Below are 6,071 nucleotides of genomic sequence, written 5' to 3' on the forward strand. Positions count from 1 at the left end.
GCACCTTAGAACACACATGCATCAACACTACATATGAGCGGGCGGAGGGAGGTTTGGAGTCTTCACACACCCCCGTTCTCTGTTGCCTGTTGGGGCTGGGAGGAGGAGTTGGCCATCCGACTGCGGTCTGGAGTGTGGGGCCTCCCTGCTGCTGCGGAGTCGGGGCGGTCTGCCTCCCCCCACCGCAGGGAAAAGGGTAACACCACCTGGGTCTGGGTGCAGTTCCCCCTTCAGGGGCAAGGGTACCTAGACCTGGGGTATAGAGTACGCTTGGGGAGTGTGATTGTGTGTGCAGTGTCTCTTTATGTCTGTTTCCACGTTGGGTGAGTATTGAGTAATTGCATATGAGACCATGAGGGTGGGAATGGATGTTTGTATCTGTGTGTGCCTGTTGGTTTGTGTCTCTGTGTCAGGTTGGGTATCAGACGCCACCTCTCTAGGGACATCTCAGGTCCTCCAGGGTATGGAGGCCTATCTCCACCACCACTCCCCTGCCAGTGGCAGACGCCCTCAGACATCGGTACATTGGTGGTTCTTTGTGTCCAGGGATGGGCGTCCAGGTACCCTCTGGCTCACTCCTCGTGGCTTCTTGTCGGGGCATGGAGCCTGGGGCTCACTCGGGCTCCTTCGGGGGTGGGGTGCCCTCGGCCTCTGGGTCTGGGGCTCGGTCACTCTGGCACAGCTGGCTACCGGCGGAGCTCACGGGCACGTCACTGGCTTCTGCTCCGCGGCTGCTGAGCGACCCTTCATCTGGTGCTCTCCTCAGCTCTTTTCAGGATAGTGGCACGGTTGCCCCTCCATTGGTCTTCCTTGGTCTCTTTTGCTCTTGGGGCCTCTGGATGTCTGGAGCCTTGATCTCCTCCATGCCCGCTTCATGCCCAGGAGGACGGGGCTATGGCTCCCCACATCCTCTAGCAGATCATTACATGAAGGAACCTTTTAAATACAAGCGTGCTCATGCTCACAGGTGTACACACGGGTGCTCACACACACACAAAGTTTGGCTGCTACCTCAAAGCACACTGTGCGCTGTCGATCTTACGTGCTGCACAATAATATTTACATTTACATTCTGCTCTTGCTCTTGACGAAGGCGGTCACACTTTTCTTCTCTCCTTCTCCTCCTCTCCCTTAGCTTCCCTGCTTAGCCTCTTATGTCCTTGTCTAGTCTCGTGTTTTTTTTATTACTTTTCCCTGGAACATTCTCTCACAGTCTGTTCTCTAAAACCTAAAACAGGAATTATGGATTGGATCAACTGGTCCCTAAATGCAATTGACACCCCTTTTTCAATGAGAAGTTTGGGCTTGGGTGAGCCTGAGTGCTGAAGATATCTACCTATTCGGAACCATGGTAACAGGGTTCTGGCTGATCGGAGCTGGCTTGGCTCTGACTTATCGAAGAATTAAGAAAGCGGAACCGGCTGTTCAAACCCCCACAAGGCTGCCCGCTGGGATTGAAACAATGGGAAGAGGCGTGAGTTTCTCAAAATGGGCTCATTGAGTCAGCACGGATAAGATCTTGGAGAGGCTACGGCTGCTGTGAATACTCAGAATAAGATCTCTGACTGCAGACTGGATACATTTCGGAAGGGCTAGCTCGGAATAACATCTCTGGGTGCAAATTGGATGACATCTCGGGGAGGCACACTGCCGTGAGTTCTCAGAAATCGGCTCCTTGAGCACAAGAAATGACAACATCACAGAGCGCAAGTATGGCGAAGCTGGCGGCTCTCCAACGGGAGATTGAGAGACCAGTGTTGGACTGTAGAACTTCTTTGAAATTCATATGAGCTGTTCGCACTAAAGTAAAAACCACCATCACTTCATGCAGATACCTCCTTTGGCGCCAGCTGCGGTCTCAAGGCTGGAGCTGAACAACAACACCCTGATAACGACTGTGTTTAGTCTGTTCCTTCCCATTCCATGCAAGGCAACCTGGGTTGGCTGGAAGACTGTTTACTTAGCCTAGCAGGGCGAAGGACACTGTCTCAGCTGAACTCTGGACACGCACACACATACATATACACTGATATGCACACACTCATCCCCTCTCCCTTTCCAAACGACTTCGATGATTATTCCCGTCCGATGCTGCACCCTTTACCCACCCCTGTTGCTTGTCATGTGTTTCTTTGGTGTATTAAGAGTTTTTTCATGTGCTATGTGCAGAGGTGTTTTTTTTTTCTGTTCTCAAACTGATCTCCTTGTTGGAGCTCAGTCTGGGGGGAGTTATTTTTTTCTCCTTATCTTTCCTCATGTGGTGCATTTTCCATTGTTATACCTCTCTGACCTGTCTTCCCCATGTGATGTTTTGTGTAATGTATGTATGGTCAGAAGGGTAAGATGGCGCTGGCACGGCTGACAGCCTTAACCTAATTTCCCTCGGGATGAATAAAGTATTATCAATCAATCAATCAATCAATCAATCAATCAATATTTAATATTTAGTATTTACTGTTATATTCACATAGATCATCGCGATGATGTTGTTTATTATATTGCTCTCTTTTTCTTTGCTTGTTTTCTCTTTTTTCTTTCTCAACAGGTGATCCAGGTGATTGATATATGTATTTTTTGTCTGTTTGTTTTGTTGGTTTTTGGTTTTTGCCCCTTATCACCGTCCCTCTTCCCTGCTCTTTTCCTTTCCCTCTTTCTTTCTCTCTTTTCTTTTCCCCAGTCAAGTCTGTCCCGTGTTCAGCAAATGAAAATAAAATAAACAATAAAAGCAAAGGTGAATCAAATAGACCAATACGGCAAGGCTGGGATGGTCCATTTGGTAAAGTAAATCCGTTGGACATCTTTCTTTGCCTTTAGACAACAATTCTGATGGCAAAAGAACCAAACGGGACAGGCAAAAATAATAAAAATAAATTAAGCAGCCTTCAACAAAAACTGATTAGACACAAGCTTTTTATTTACATCAACCTTCATAACACAAGAATGTAAGAAAATGATCCATATTTTTAATTAGCTGGAGGTTGGCAAGTTTATTTCCACAATAAAACCAACTATTTGGCCTACTTAAAAAATGCCATATCCGAGTAAAAGATGACTTTGGCCTAGCCTGTCTCAGCTACAATTGCCCAAGAGCAGTTCGCACCCTACCAAGCCACAAACACAACTTACAAATGTACTGGGAACATGTCAGAGAGGCCAAAATGTTGCCTTAAAAAATAGATCCCAGTATTATGGAGCATCATTAGGATCCTTGTGATTAAGTTAGAAAAAGCCACAGAGAACCCCATAGGACCCAAATGAGCTACTGCCAGTACCACAGGACACCCGCCCTGACACTTTCAGCTGCTCCCTTATGTCCCACGGGGTCCCCATAGTGGATAGATCCACACGTTTGATTTGGCACAGATTTTACACCAGATGCCCTTCCTGACACAGTCCTCCCATTTGTCCAGGCTTGGGACCAGCACTAGAGTAAACTAGCTCATTACCTCCTGAAGCTGGATTTGTGTTCCTCCCAGCTTCAAACGCAGGATCTTTTACATGCAGCACATATGTGCTAACCATTACACTATGGAGCCATGGAGACACTCGCATGGGTAATGTGTCCATTACCAAAACTTTGACCCATGTGTCCACTGGTCAGAGCTTTGGTGTAGTTATCTGACTGCTGGTGACAAGAACACAGCTTGCCAAAAGCATTTAAACTCTAATCTGTATGTATGCCTGTGTTACTATTTATTATAAATTGGTGATTTTCCCTAACTACTGTGTCACATATCAAGTTTTGCTATTACTGTAAAATAACAAATTGGAACCCATATGAGCATTATCATAAAGCACTTGGTGACAGTGGGAAGGAAAAACTTCCTTTTAACAGGAAGAAACCTCCAGTAAAACCAGGCTCAGGGAGGGGCGGCCATCTGCCGCAAGCGATTGAGAAGATTTCAGACTTGGAATTAGAAAGATATTCAAACTGAGTGGGCAGGTTGCAGAGGTGGGAAGTAACGAAGTATTGTCCTTAAGTAGGATTTTCAGGTATTTGTACTTTACTTGAGTAGTTTTTTTCTGACAACTTTTCACTTTCATTCCCTACATTTTTAAACAAATATCTGTATTTTCTACATCTTACATTTCAAAACAGACTTGTTACTTTTGGTTTAAAGCATTTGAGGGGAGTTATTATTTCACGTCACTGCGGGCCTTCAAACATCAAACCAATCTGAGTACAGTAAGACATGAAAGCAGTCCTGTTTGTGTACTAATCACCAGGTAAAAAGAGATGAAAGAGGCAAAACCATGTACCAAAGTCAGGGGTTAAAGTGGGCTGGTGTTTTTATTTTTCAATATTTAACAACTGCAGTTGTCCATAAGTTGTAGTTGCAGTACTTCAGCATCGAGCTAGTGATACAAAAGAGTGGCAGCTAATTTAAAATACGTTTCTATCAGCTCAACAAATATCAGCAAACACACAAACTCTTTGTGTGCAGTTTGTCACACAGTGTGTTGCTAGCTAAAGGTCCAGCTGCTGTATTTCAAAGGGAGAGGAAAGAAAAAGCTAACTTCACTCAGAGATGGAGAAAGATAAGATAGACAGGAGGAAGAAGAGAGGTTAGATTTAACGGTAAGGACTGCTCAGTGGAATTTGATAAACTATAAACGTAAAGCTCACATGTTAGTCCCCATGTTTTTAAATCAGCTATTGGGTCTGTGCATGTAACATTATGTTGCAAAACATACTGAGGTAGACTAACTGTGTTATTTAAAGGTTGCATGAGAATAATCAGTGGTTTAGTGCAGGATAAACTGGTTGGTTTGCTGTACTGTGATGGATTTAACTTTTCTCCCACCTGCTGAATCCCATTTTGGCCTCTTCCCTTCTAGTTTTCCTCTACAGTGGAGGGAGCAGAAAACATTTTCAGCAATTTCTTATATTCCTTCTTTTTCTCTGCTCATGTTCTATTTATCTGAGTAGAGTTTAAAAGTTTAGACTGAAATACGTATTCCTATGTTATTTTATTTTTATATTAATATAACACAAGGTTCAGGTAGCTTTGCACAAAAATATCTGGTAGAAACAGCCTCCGGAGAGTTCATTATTATTTTCTTACTTTGAGTACATTTTAGAGCTGGTACTTTTTTACTTTTATGTGAGTAAAGAAGTTGAATCAGTACTACAGCTTTTACTGGAGTAACGCTAGTTACTGTACTTCTGCTTAAGTACAGACTGTCTGTACTTTTGCCACCTCTGGCAGATTGCCATGAACTGTTAATTTTTTCCATTTTATCTAGTCCTTCCTGATTAGCACTTGTGTTTAACAATAAAAATCTCCTCTCCGTAATTTTAAAACATAGCACTAAACCTTTATGAATTAGCCACATTAAACCTATTGTAGATATTTTTGATTAAATCCTCGTAGAGAAAACAGCTCAAACCCAATTATCTCATGAACTGAATTATAACTTCACATTAGCTCCTTTAAAACCTTGAATGTCTTGTTCGTCATGCAGTAATATTAGAATCTATAGTATTTTTCTTTCCAAAACAACACTTACATAATGAACCCGTCAGCTCCCCAAACCCCCTCCAGTTTTGTTGAACTACTTTTCCTTAATTTGAATCACAAGATTAATTTTGTCTTTGCATGCATGAATAAAAGCAGCATCTCATCTCATCTCATCCTCTCCCTAATCCTTTTCTTTTCTCTATATTATAGCATGAAACACACAGGCACACCCTAAATGAACTCAATGAATGATTGAATGTTCATTGATTGAATGAAATCAATGAACCTTGGAGCTACCAAAAACCTGCTTCGTGAACTCTGGATGGATTATTTTGCAGGGAGAAGGAATATATGGATCTGATGTGAATCTATTATCCCCGACCTAAGTGCAGTGACATTCGGTCAATAGCAGTCAGCGCCAGTTTTTCCATATGGCACAGGTAGATTTCTGCAGAGCTGATCACAATTGATGAGCGAGCCTGTATCTGCATCCGAGTTTAATATAATGAGCCTGACACTGGGAGGTCTGCAGCAGTGAGAGAGCAGAACAAACTCTGCAAGCATTTTTCGATTGTTTCGTCTATAAGTGCCACAGGAGGAAGAAGTTTA

Source organism: Rhamphochromis sp. 'chilingali' (genome assembly GCF_963969265.1).
Source record: "Rhamphochromis sp. 'chilingali' genome assembly, chromosome: 6".
Lineage (NCBI taxonomy): Eukaryota > Metazoa > Chordata > Actinopteri > Cichliformes > Cichlidae > Rhamphochromis > Rhamphochromis sp. 'chilingali'.